Genomic DNA, 12,468 nt, shown 5'->3' with positions numbered 1-12,468 from the left:
ACTCAACAATATCTCCTACGTTTGAGTATAATTGGTGAAGAGACAAAGAGATATTTGTAACCTCATGCACTGTTAGCTTATCTATCAACAGACGCTGCTCAAGCTCTGAACGGTAGCAGAAAGCCAGCCGCTTCAGGAGCGGAAGCAAGATAAGACAACAGGAAAAATTAAGACCGACTATGTGCAGGTATAAAAACAGAGCAAGTGCAAGAAAGACAATTTTTAAAGTCTTCTTGCTATCCAAAGGCACCTAACAATCAATAAGCAAAATAATAATAAAATACCCTTGAGGATATCAATAAAACCAGATATCAATCTCCGCCAGTAAATCTAAAAAAAAATAAAATAGATTATCACTGTTGCATTTACAAATTGTAAACTTTAGAAACAAAATCCTACTTTAAAAAAGAATCTGGTTTACATAAAATAAATTACTAAAATATTCTATTCCAATGTAATTTCTAAAATTCTTTCAGAATATATTTTTAAAATAAATTCTCAAGTACAGAAACTGGAATTCATTCAGACTATCATTGTTCACCAGTCCACTAATACCTTGCACTTCATTTCATCATGGCATTCAAGTGCTTTTTGACGTAAGATTATCAACTCACAGGTACTTGTTGAAGATAAATCTGTGTGTTTTTTAAATATCTGGGGAACACTTCTTGGAAGACAAGGTAGGTGTGGTAATGTAGTGCTTAACACAAACAGAACACAGGGGTAATACGCAAATTCAAAGAGCAGTGGGCTTTACCCATGGTTGGTGCACTTCAAAGTATATCTTAAGAAAAAGAATGGCAGAGAATAGAACTTATGTAATTCACACTTTGCTTTTATTCTCTTGGTTTAATATAACAACAACATAAAAAAATCATTCTGAACCATTTTTTCCACATGTACAGGAATTAAAATAAAGCAGCTTCCTAGCTAGAATTTCAAGAGAAAGTCACACTTCCCATGCTCCATGTAAGAGTTCAAACAACAGTTTCAGATTAGGGTTCATTTATTTATCACATGTACACCAAAACATACAATGAAATGTGTTACATGTGTTAATGACCAACACAACCTAAGGATGTGCTGGGGCAGCCCACAAGTGTCACCATACATTCCAGCAGCAACAAAACATGCCCACAATGTTCAGCAGAACAGCACAAGCAGCAACAGCATAACCCAACAGCAAAACAAAATAATAACAGCAAAGCAAGCCCCTTTCCTCCTTGCAATGCACATACACTGAAAGACCTCCAATTCCAGGACAGGCCACCTCCTGGCCTCCAGCCTCCAATGCACTTATGGACCCACAGCCCGAGTGCTTCAGTGATCGGGTCTCAACTCCTGAACTTGCCAACTACAGTCTTTGACCTTCAGGCTTCAATCTTTGGTATCAAAGTGTTATCAGACCTAGTGTTATCAGACCATTCTATCCCACTGTTATCAGACCCTTCTGTCCCACTGTTATCAGACCGTTCTATCCCACTGTTATCAGACCCTTCTGTCCCACTGTTATCAGACCATTCTATCCCACTGTTAACAGACTGTTCTATCCCACTGTTATCAGACCCTTCTGTCCTAGTGTTATCAGACTGTTCTATCCCACTGTTATCAGACCCTTCTGTCCCACTGTTATCAGACCATTCTATCCCACTGTTATCAGACCCTTCTGTCCCACTGTTATCAGACCGTTCTATCCCACTGTTATCAGACCCTTCTGTCCTAGTGTTATCAGACCATTCTATCCCACTGTTATCAGACCTTTCTGTCCTAGTGTTATCAGACCGTTCTATCCCACTGTTATCAGACCCTTCTGTCCCACTGTTATCAGACCCTTCTGTCCCACTGTTATCAGACCCTTCTGTCCCACTGTTATCAGACCGTTCTATCCCACTGTTATCAGACCCTTCTGTCCCAGTGTTATCAGACCGTTCTATCCCACTGTTATCAGACCCTTCTGTCCTAGTGTTATCAGACCGTTCTATCCCACTGTTATCAGACCCTTCTGTCCTAGTGTTATCAGACCGTTCTATCCCACTGTTATCAGACCTTTCTGTCCCAGTGTTATCAGACCGTTCTGTCCCACTGTTATCAGACCCTTCTGTCCTAGTGTTATCAGACCATTCTATCCCACTGTTATCAGACCTTTCTGTCCCAGTGTTATCAGACCGTTCTGTCCCACTGTTATCAGACCGTTCTATCCCACTGTTATTAGACCCTTCTGTCCCACTGTTATCAGACCCTTCTGTCCCACTGTTATCAGACCGTTCTATCCCACTGTTAACAGACTGTTCTATCCCACTGTTATCAGACCCTTCTGTCCTAGTGTTATCAGACCGTTCTATTCCACTGTTATCAGACCCTTCTGTCCTAGTGTTATCAGACCGTTCTATCCCACTGTTATCAGACCCTTCTGTCCTAGTGTTATCAGACCGTTCTATCCCACTGTTATCAGACCCTTCTGTCCTAGTGTTATCAGACCGTTCTATCCCACTGTTATCAGACCCTTCTGTCCCACTGTTATCAGACCGTTCTATCCCACTGTTATCAGACCGTTCTATCCCACTGTTATCAGACCCTTCTGTCCCACTGTTATCAGACCGTTCTATCCCACTGTTAACAGACTGTTCTATCCCACTGTTATCAGACCCTTCTGTCCCAGTGTTATCAGACCATTCTATCCCACTGTTATCAGACCGTTCTATCCCAGTGTTATTAGACCCTTCTGTCCCACTGTTATCAGACCATTCTATCCCACTGTTAACAGACTGTTCTATCCCACTGTTATCAGACCCTTCTGTCCTAGTGTTATCAGACCGTTCTATTCCACTGTTATCAGACCCTTCTGTCCTAGTGTTATCAGACCGTTCTATCCCACTGTTATCAGACCCTTCAATGGGCCACTCTTACACTGAAAGATGAACTCTTGATCTCCCAGTCTACCATGTCATGGCCCCAGCACTTTACTTGTCTCTCTGCACCGCACTTTCTCTGTAGCTGCAACACTCTATTCTGCATTGTCTTCTTTCCACTACCTCAATGAGCTTATGTAGGAAATGATCTCATTGGATGGCACATAAAAAGGAGCTTTACACTGTATCTTGGTACAAAGAACCAAACTTGTGTACTCTCAAGCTTCTGTATCTTCTGTCCAATTGGATAGTGGAGAAGAGGGAATATTCAAATTGGGTAGGGGTCAAAGGAGGGTAGATGGCTCAAAGGCAGTTCATGAAAATGATTCCAGGTTTGAGTGGCTTGTCATATGAAGAGTAATTGATAGCTCTGGCCCTGTATTCAGAAGAATGAGGGGTAATCTCATTGAAACCTTTCGAATGGTGAAAGGCCTTGATAGAGTAGATGTGGAGAGGATATTTCCTGTGGTGAGAGAGTCTAAGACCCAATGACACAGCCTCAGAATTGAGAGGCTTCCTGTTAGAACGGAGATAAGGAGAAATTTCTTTATCCAGACAGTGGTGAATCTGTGGAATTTGTTGCCACAGGCAGCCATGGAGGCCAAGCCTGCATGTATACTTATGGTAGAGGTTGATAGATTCTTGATTGGTCAAGGCATAGAGGGATTTGGGGAGCTGGCAGGAGATTGGGGCAGAGAGGAAATTGGATCAGCCATGATGAAATGGCAGAGCAGACTCAATAGGCCGAATGGCCTAATTCTCCTCCTATATCTTATGATCTTGTGATCTTATATTATGCTACCCATGTGATACGTTTGCACCTCGCTTAAAGTAAAGGCAAAGCTAGTCCTGCATTTAGAACTCCCGTGTGTCTTCTCTGAATTAATTTAATGTTTTGAAGTTATAAAACATAACCCATGCAAATATGAAAGGGGTATTTAAGAGGCACTTAGATAGGCTCAAAAATTTGCAGAGAATGTATGCATATGGACATTGTGTAGGCAGAAGGAATTAATTTAGTTAGGCATTTAATTACTTGTTTGATCAGGTTGGTACATGTTGTGGGCCAAAAGGCCAGTTCTTGTGACATACTGTCCTGTGCTCTATGTTCCAGATTTCCCTGGACAGGAGGTCTAAACAGGGACCTGATAGAGGTACGCAAAATTTTGAACACGTATTTAGGCAGAGGTTGATAGATTCTTGATTAGTCAGGGCATGAACGGATACAGGGAGAGGGCAGGAGATTGGGACTGAGAGGAAAAGTGCATCAGTCATGATGAAATGGGCCAATTGGCCTAACTTGCCTAATAAACCAATACCCCGATCAGTTAGCAAATCAGAAATAAGGCCACCCTGCATATATTTAACATAGACCATCCAAGGGCAATGTTTAGTTAAACCAGGGCATTTATTCCAACCATTCAGATTTCTCTGAAAGATGTAGTGATGTTACCATAAACTACATTCCCACCTAAGTAAAAGATGTAATTGTCAGCAAATCCATCCCACCAGTCTCCCAAATATTTTTTTTTGTATGTATAGGCTGTACTTAAATTGGATGGTCAAAATCCAGGGAAACACCTGTAACTTTTGCTTGTGCTTAAAATAAATGCTTGGATGACATCCATCTTGTAAAATAAATAACTTTTAAATTCAGTGATTGAGATGATAATGAAATAATTGGTCATATTTCTGCAACATAGAAGGGCCAAGAAAAAGTGGAACAGCTGGAATTGGGTTTGAGAACTGTACTGCAAATGGCAGATCATCTGCTAAACAGTGGTGAATATGTACTCAGAGTAGATCAACTGCTTTATCAGGCAGACCTCAGAAGGAAGTCCCGGGAAGGCTTACCATATCACTTGGCAAAGGCTGATGAGACCCTGAGAAAATGATGGAAAACAATGTAATACAAAATAAAAACAAGAGAAACACAATTTAAGAATGCGTATGCTTTCTGTGCAATCAGTGGGAATGTCAAATAATGATCCTAATCCAAGCGAAGTAGTTGCCAAACTAATCGGACTCTCCAGCTGCCTAATAACAGAGCAACAGAGGGTAGAATTCTGCTTTAATCAATACTTGGCAACATAGTTTATAAAAATTGAAAATGATATTTTTGAAGAACGTCATCACTTTGCAAAATTGGAAAAATAAACATTTGGCTCCTTTAAGCCTGTGATTGTATAATTTGTTCTGCTATGAATTATACCTCGCTTATTTATTCTCCAAAGGGAAACTGAACAGCCAGAATTATATCACCACTGACTGGCACCAGTCAACAAGATGAATTATATTATTTCTATCAATTTCTATCTTTCTAGTGTTTAATGCTGCCCTCAACACAGGTCTGCAACTTTCCATTCTGGTCCTTGCATAACCAACGAGAGAGCAGAGTATTTCCAGAACACTACCCCACCCCTCGATAAGCAAATGCAATCTCGGATCAAATAAATTAAGTAAAACACCAGGCAGCCAATGATAATCGTAAACACAAAATAATCTGCAGATGCTGTTGTCAAAGGAACACTCACAATGCGCTGGAGGAACTCAGCAGGTCAGTCAGCATCAGTTGAAATGATTAGTCGATGTTTCAGGCCAAAACCCTTCGTCCGGACTGAAGGAAGATCTTTGGGGAGGGTTTGAAGAATGCAGGTAGTTGAAAAAAACAGTACTTTGAAAGACAAAGGGGTGGGGGAGGAAGCAGGGAGGTGATTGGCAGGAGAACAATGCGAAGTAGTAGAAGGAGGTAGAACTATGAGGGAGGTGATGTGAAATAGGGATAGAGGAAGGGAGGGGGAGGGAGTTACCGGAAGTTGGAGAATTCTATGTTCATACCAAGGGGCTGGAGAGTACCTAGACGGTATATGAGGTGTTGCTCCTCCAACCTGAGTTTAGCCTCATCATGGCAGAAGAGGAGGCCATGTATGGACATTTGCTTCCCATTCCCATTCAGATATCCTGACGAAGGGTTTCGGCCCGAAACGTCGACTAAACTTTTCAATGGTTGCTGACTGACCTGCTGAGTTCCTCCAGCGCAATGTGAGCCAATAGTAATCAAGGTTTCTAATCATTTCTTGTGGGTAGACATTGTCTCTCACTGTAGCAACTCCAGCCCAGAATTCTTTTGACATCTCATTGTGGAAAATGGCTTGAGAATAACACCATTCAGCAGAGTCAATAAATTTAAAAGCAATATAAGAGTTTGATGTCAAACAGTTCTTAATTCAGGCCAAAGCTGAAACATCTGTCTTTGCACTCCCTCTCTGTGTTAATTTCTGATTAATATGTTGCCATGAAGCAAGCCCTCCCAATAGTTTGAGCTGTTGCTAAGCGGGTTAATCTAAAGCAATAAATGAGAGGGACTTCATGTGCACACATATCTTAAAGGGACAGATATTTGGATGTAAGTATCTGCTTCGAAAGCTTACAAGCACTTCTATTGGATGAGGGAATTAAAGGTTAAGGAAGCAAGTCAGATGAGTGGAAAATAAATATTACTAGTTATTTAATTAAATAGCAGAGCAAGTTGGAGGGGGCAAAAATCCACTCCTGCTCCTAGTACCATGCTTGTATCCTGATCACCTTAATGTCAAAAAGTAGGGTAAGGAAAACACATGGTGCAGGAGACACTTAGTTAGCAAACATTCTTGATGCCAAGGAGTAGATGATAAGATAATGTATGTGAGGGACACTGAAGAACACGTCCATCTGATTTAGAAAAGAAAAGTCAGGCTACACTCACCTCCTGCACTGATTTGAAGATATGAAAGTTCATCATGCATTTGGATTTTCAAAAAGTTTTTGGCAAAACCCGGCACAAATAATTTCACTCTAAGAATGTACGAAATTAGGGAATCGAGAAATGACAGAGATGCGCAGCTGGACTAAGGAAGGTGGTCGCTTGCTGAGTAGTCAATGCAAGAGCATCTGTCAATCCTCATTTATGTAACTGAACCATATGCCAAATATTAAACCGGTAGGATATGAAATCAGACAATAGCAAATAAATTTATCATTGACAGATAGATTTTTGTACATTGGATGAAATATACAGTGCTTTGTAAAAGTATTCAGCCCCCAACCTCTTGTTCACATAAATAAGTACAACAACCAAGGATTTTGATCAATTTAACTGAGAATTTTTATTTGTGAATTTTCTTTTCACAGAGCCCAAAAAACAGGAAAAATTATAAAGCATGGAAAACTAAAAATTCAAAAACTGAAATGTCGGCAGTTCAAAAGAATTCAACCCCTTTGCCTAATACTTAGTTGAGCCACGTCTCACAGCGAAGTTTTTTAAGATAAGCAACTATAAGCTTTGCACAATGTGATGGAGCAAGATTTGCCCATTCCTCCTTGTTTAATTGCTCAAGCTGTGCCAGGTTAGCTGCAGAGCTGAAGAGCTGCAGTGAACAGCAATCTTGAGGTCTTGCCAGAACTGTTCATTCGGGTTAAGGTCAGAACTCTGGGTCACTCAAGGACATCGATTTTCTTCATTTTTAGCCACTCCATATTGTTCTTACAGACCAATCAATTCAAAGAGAGAGAGAGAGAGCTTCACACATCAGGGAGAAGAGTTTTAAAATGGTGCGTTTCACGGGGCTTGGCGCATTAGCGGCAGACCAATTGATTCGAATAGAGAGAGCTTTGCACAACTGGGGAGAAGAATTTTAAAAAGGAGCATTTCGCAGGGACCAGTGAATTAGCAGCGGACTAATTGATTTGCGATTCATTAGCAGGAGCAAATAAAAGTAAAGCAGGGTCAAAGCAGAGCGGCTATTGTGTGAGTGGACCAGTATAGGAGTGGGAACTTGAATCTTTGTCGAGGAGGCACAGGCGAGTAGCAGGTAAGGCTATTGTAGTGGTTGAATAAAAAGTCACTAAATTACAGCTAATTAAATAAAGGGATGATCCAGGATCAGGTGATGTGCTGTAGCTGTATGATGTGGGAGCTGATGGACCCCATTGTGGTTCCTGGTGACCACATTTACAGCAAGTGTTGGCTGCTCTAGGAACTCATGCTCAAAGTTGATGACCTGGAATCTGAGCTTCAAACACTGCATCACATCTGGATTCTCTGTTTCAGGAGGTAGTCACACCCATTAGATTAACTGCCTCAAATTCGGTCTGTGGTCAGGGACAAGAGGATGTAACTGCAAGTGAGGTGGGTTGTGGGATCCAGATGCTGGAAGAGACTCAGCCCTTGAGCTTCTCCAACAGGTGTGAGATTTTTGCTCCCTGTGTGGATGACAGTGGGGGTCTGTAGGAAGGATGTGCAACTTAACTGTGGCACCATAGTTCAGGGAGCCATTCAAGAGGGGAGAAATGGGTAATTGGGGATAGTACAGTCAGGGGAATAGATAGAGTTCTCTGTCGCGAGGATAGAGCGTCCCGAAGGCTGTGTTGCCTGCCTGGTGCCAGGGTTCAGGACATCTTATCTGACCTACAGAGGAATTTGCAGTGGGAGGGGAGAGATACCAGTGACATAGGTAGAATGAGGAAAGGGGTTCTGCTGAGGGAATTTGAGCAGCTAGGGACTAAATTAAAAAGCAGAACCAAAAAGGTAGTAATCTCTGGATTACTACCTGAACCATGTGCAAATTGGCATAGGGTCAAGAAGATTAGAGAGTTAAATGCGTGGCTGAAAAATTGGTGTGGGAGAAGTGGGTCTGAATTCATAGGAAACTGGCACCAGTATTGGTGAAGGAGGGAACTGTACCAATGGGACGGGCTCCACCTGAACCGTGATGGGACCTAGATCCTGGTGAATTGCATAACTAGGGTTGTAGAGATATATAGTAGGGGGTGGGTTCAACAGATTGGAGAAGTATGGATAAAGTAAGAAAGAAAAGTGTGGATAAAGATAAAGAAAAAACAAAATATAAAAAAGAGAAAGTAAGAGTGAAGTGAAGAAAAGTCAAGTGCAAAAGAGTAAAAGGTTACAGGATTTTAAAAGCACAATGAGTGTAAACGTACTTTATTTGAATGCCTATAGTATTCGAAACAAAGTCATTGAACTTGAGGCACAAATCAGTACAAAGAGGTATGATTTAGTGGCCATTACAGAGATGTGGTTGCAGGGTGGAGATGATTGGGAATTAAATATCCAAGGATATCAGGTAATATGGAAGGATAGGTAGGAGGTAAGGGAGGTGGGGTACACTCTTAATTAAAGATGAGATCAGGGAGATAGTGAGAGACGATGTAAAATCTGAGGAACAGAATGTTGAATCTCGCTGGGTAGTGATTAGGAATAATAAAGGGAAAAAAATCACTAGTGGAAGTTGTCTACCGGCCACTGAATAATAACATTACACTGGCACAGACTATAAACAGAGAAATGTCTGAAGCATGTAAGACTGGAACAGCAGTTATCATGGGGGACTTTAACTTGCACATAAATTGGGTGAATCAAGTTGGTTGAGGCAGTCTTGAGGAGGACTTCATAGAATGCAGCATGTTACTGAACCTACAAGGGAACATGCTATCTTAGACCTCGTCCTGTGCAATGAGACAGGTAAAATTTGTGATCTTGTAGTTACGAAAACTCTTGAAAGAGTGATCACAGTATGATTGAACTTCTCATACAAATGGAGGGTGCAATTGTTCAATCTAAAACCAGTGTATTATGCCTAAACAATGGAGACTACAATGGCTGAGGGAGGATTTGGCTAGTGTAAACTGGGAACACAGGCTATCTGATGGAACAGTTGAGGAACAGTGGAAGACTTTCGAAGGGATTTTTCACGATGCTCAACAGAAGTATATTCCAGTTAAAAGCAAGGACAGTAAGGGTGGGAAGAGCCAGTCCTGCATAACTAAGGAAATAAGAGAAGGCATCAAACTAAAAGCTTGTATATACAAAGTTGCCAAAAGTAGTGGGAAACTGGAAGATTGCGAAAACTTTAAAAAGCAACAAAGTACCACGAAGCGAGCAATGAAGAAAGGGAAGTTAGATTATGAAAACGTAAAAATGGACAGTACAAGTTTTTATAACTATATAAAGCAGAAAAGGATGGCTAAAGTGAATGTAGGATCTCTTGAAGGAGGAGAAGAGGGAATTGATATTGGGAAATGAGGAAATGGGCCGAGGCTTTGAACGACTATTTTGTGCCGGTCTTCACAGGGAAGACACATCTAACATGCCAAAGAGAGATGTTATGGATGCAAAGGGAGGTGAGGACCTCGATATAACTGTTACTACTAAAGAGTTAGTGCTGAGCAAATTTGTGGGCCTGAAGATGGACAAGAAATCTGGTAGTGATGGGATGTATTTGAGGGTACTGAAATAAATGGCAGAAGTTGTGATAAAGGCTTTGGTGATGATTTTTCAAAATTCTCTGGACACTGAGTAGGTCCTGGCAGATTGGAAGACAGCGAATGTCACACCACTGTTGAAAAAAGGATGTAGGCAAAAGTAAGATAACTATAGGCCAGTTAGTTTAACATCTGTAGTTGGGAAAATGCTTGAAGCTATCATTAAAGAAGAAATAGCAAGAGATCTGGAAAGAAATGGATCATCAGGCAGACACAGCATGGATTCAGCAAAGGCAGGTCATGTTTGACAAACTTACTGGCATTCTTAGAGGATATAACAAGCGCAGTGGATAGAGGGGAACAGATGGACATTATACACTTGGATTTCCAGAAGGTGCCACATAAAAGACATGCATAAGATAAGAATGTACAGAGTAGAGGATGATGTATTAGCACGGATAGAGGATTGGTTAATTAACAGAAAGCAGTGAGTTGGGACACATGGGTGTTTCTCTGGTTGGCAATCAGTGGTGAGTGGTGTACCGCAGGGGTCGATACTAAGCCCGCAACTGTTCACGATATACATTAACATTCTGCAAGGGGGGCCCGACTGTAGTCACAGTCATACTTTATTGATCCCAGGGGAAACTGGTTTTCATTACAGTTGCACCATAAATAAGAAATAGTAATAAAACCATAAATAGTTAAATAGTAATATGTAAATTGTGCCAGGAAATAAGTCCAGGACCAGCCTATTGGCTCAGGGTGTCTGACCCTCCAAGGGAGGAGTTGTAAAGTTTGATGGCCATGGCAGGAATGACTTCCTATGACGCTCTGTGTTACATCTCGGTGGAATGAGTCTCTGGCTGAATGTACTCCTGTGCCCAGCCAGTACATTATGTAGTGGATGGGAGACATTGTCCAAGGTGGCATGCAACTAGTATATCTAAGTTTGCTAATGATACCAAATTGAGTGGAAAAACTAATTGTGCAGAAGATACAGAGAGTCTGCAGAGAGATATAGATAGGTTAAGGGAGTGGGCAAGGGTCTGGCAGGTGGAGTACAATTTTGGTAAATACGAGGTCATCCACTTTGGAAAAATGAAAGAGCAGATGATTATTTCAATGGTAAATGATTGCAGCATGCTGCTGTGCAGAGGGACTTAGGAGTGATTACGCATGAATCACAGAAGGTTGGTTTGCAGGTGCAGCAGGCTATCAAGAAGGCAAATGGAATGTTGGCTTCATTGCTAGAATGATTGAATTTAAAAGTAGGGAGGTTATACTGCAACTGTACAGGGTACTGGTGAGGCCACACCTGGAGAACTGCATGCAGTTCTGGCCCCCTTATTTGAAGAAGGATATATTGGCTTTGGAGGCGGTGCAAAGGAGGTTCACCAGGTTGATTCCAGAGATGAGCGGGTTAGACTATGAGGAAAGATTGAGTCGCCTGGAACTGTACTCGCTGGAATTCAGAAGGATGAGAGATCTTATAGAAACATATAAAATTATGAAAGGGATAGATAAGATAGAGGCAAGAAAGTTGTTTCCACTGGTAGGTGAGACTAGAACTAGGGCACATAGCCTCAAGATTCAGGGGAGTAGCTTTAGAATGGAGATGAGGAGGAACTACTTTTCTCTGAGAGTACTGAATCTGAGGATTTCTCTGCCCGATGAAGCAGTGAAGGCTACCTCAGTAAATATATTTAAGACAAGATTGGATAGATTTTTGCATAGTAGGGGAATGAAAGGCTATGGGGAAAAGAAAGGTAGGTGGAGATCAGCTATGATCTTATTGAATGGCGGAGCAGGCTCGATGGGCCAGATGGCCTACTCCTGCTCCTACTTCTTATGTTCCTCCCCAGTTTCAGCTTTCCAGCAGAGGCTAGCAGGGTTTTATCTCTCTATATTTAGCAGCATTCATCTTCCAATCATCCCTGATGAGATTTCCAGTCCCTGCTGCTGAAAAGCATCCCCATAGCATGATGCTACCTCCACCATACTTTACAGTAGGGATGGTGTTATCTGGCTGATGAGCAGTATTAGATTTACGCCACATGTAATGCCTAACGTTGAGGACAAAACATTCCATTTTAGTCTCATCCGACCACAAGACTTTCTTCCACATCTTTACAGTTTCTTCTAAGTGACACTTTGCAAAGTCTTTTTAGGCAAGGGTATTTATTTTTTTAGCCAGGGCTTCTTCCTTGCCATTCTTCCATAAATACCCTTTTCGTGCAAGCCCTTCACAATGAACTTCATCTCCAGTTGCAGTGAATGACTTTGGAAGCTCACTCAG

The 12,468-nt window shown here is 41.6% G+C and overlaps 1 protein-coding gene across 1 annotated transcript in view; it reads right to left on the bottom strand.

Annotated features, from left to right (window-relative positions):
• LOC134354662 (pappalysin-2-like) overlaps positions 1-12,468 on the bottom strand; it is a 407,928-nt gene that overhangs the window by 198,130 nt on the left and 197,330 nt on the right. The gene's annotated exons all lie outside the window — the stretch shown is intronic.

The sequence above is a fragment of the Mobula hypostoma genome, chromosome 12 (assembly GCF_963921235.1).
Source record: "Mobula hypostoma chromosome 12, sMobHyp1.1, whole genome shotgun sequence".
Lineage (NCBI taxonomy): Eukaryota > Metazoa > Chordata > Chondrichthyes > Myliobatiformes > Myliobatidae > Mobula > Mobula hypostoma.
This window is presented reverse-complemented; position numbering and strand designations above follow the sequence as displayed.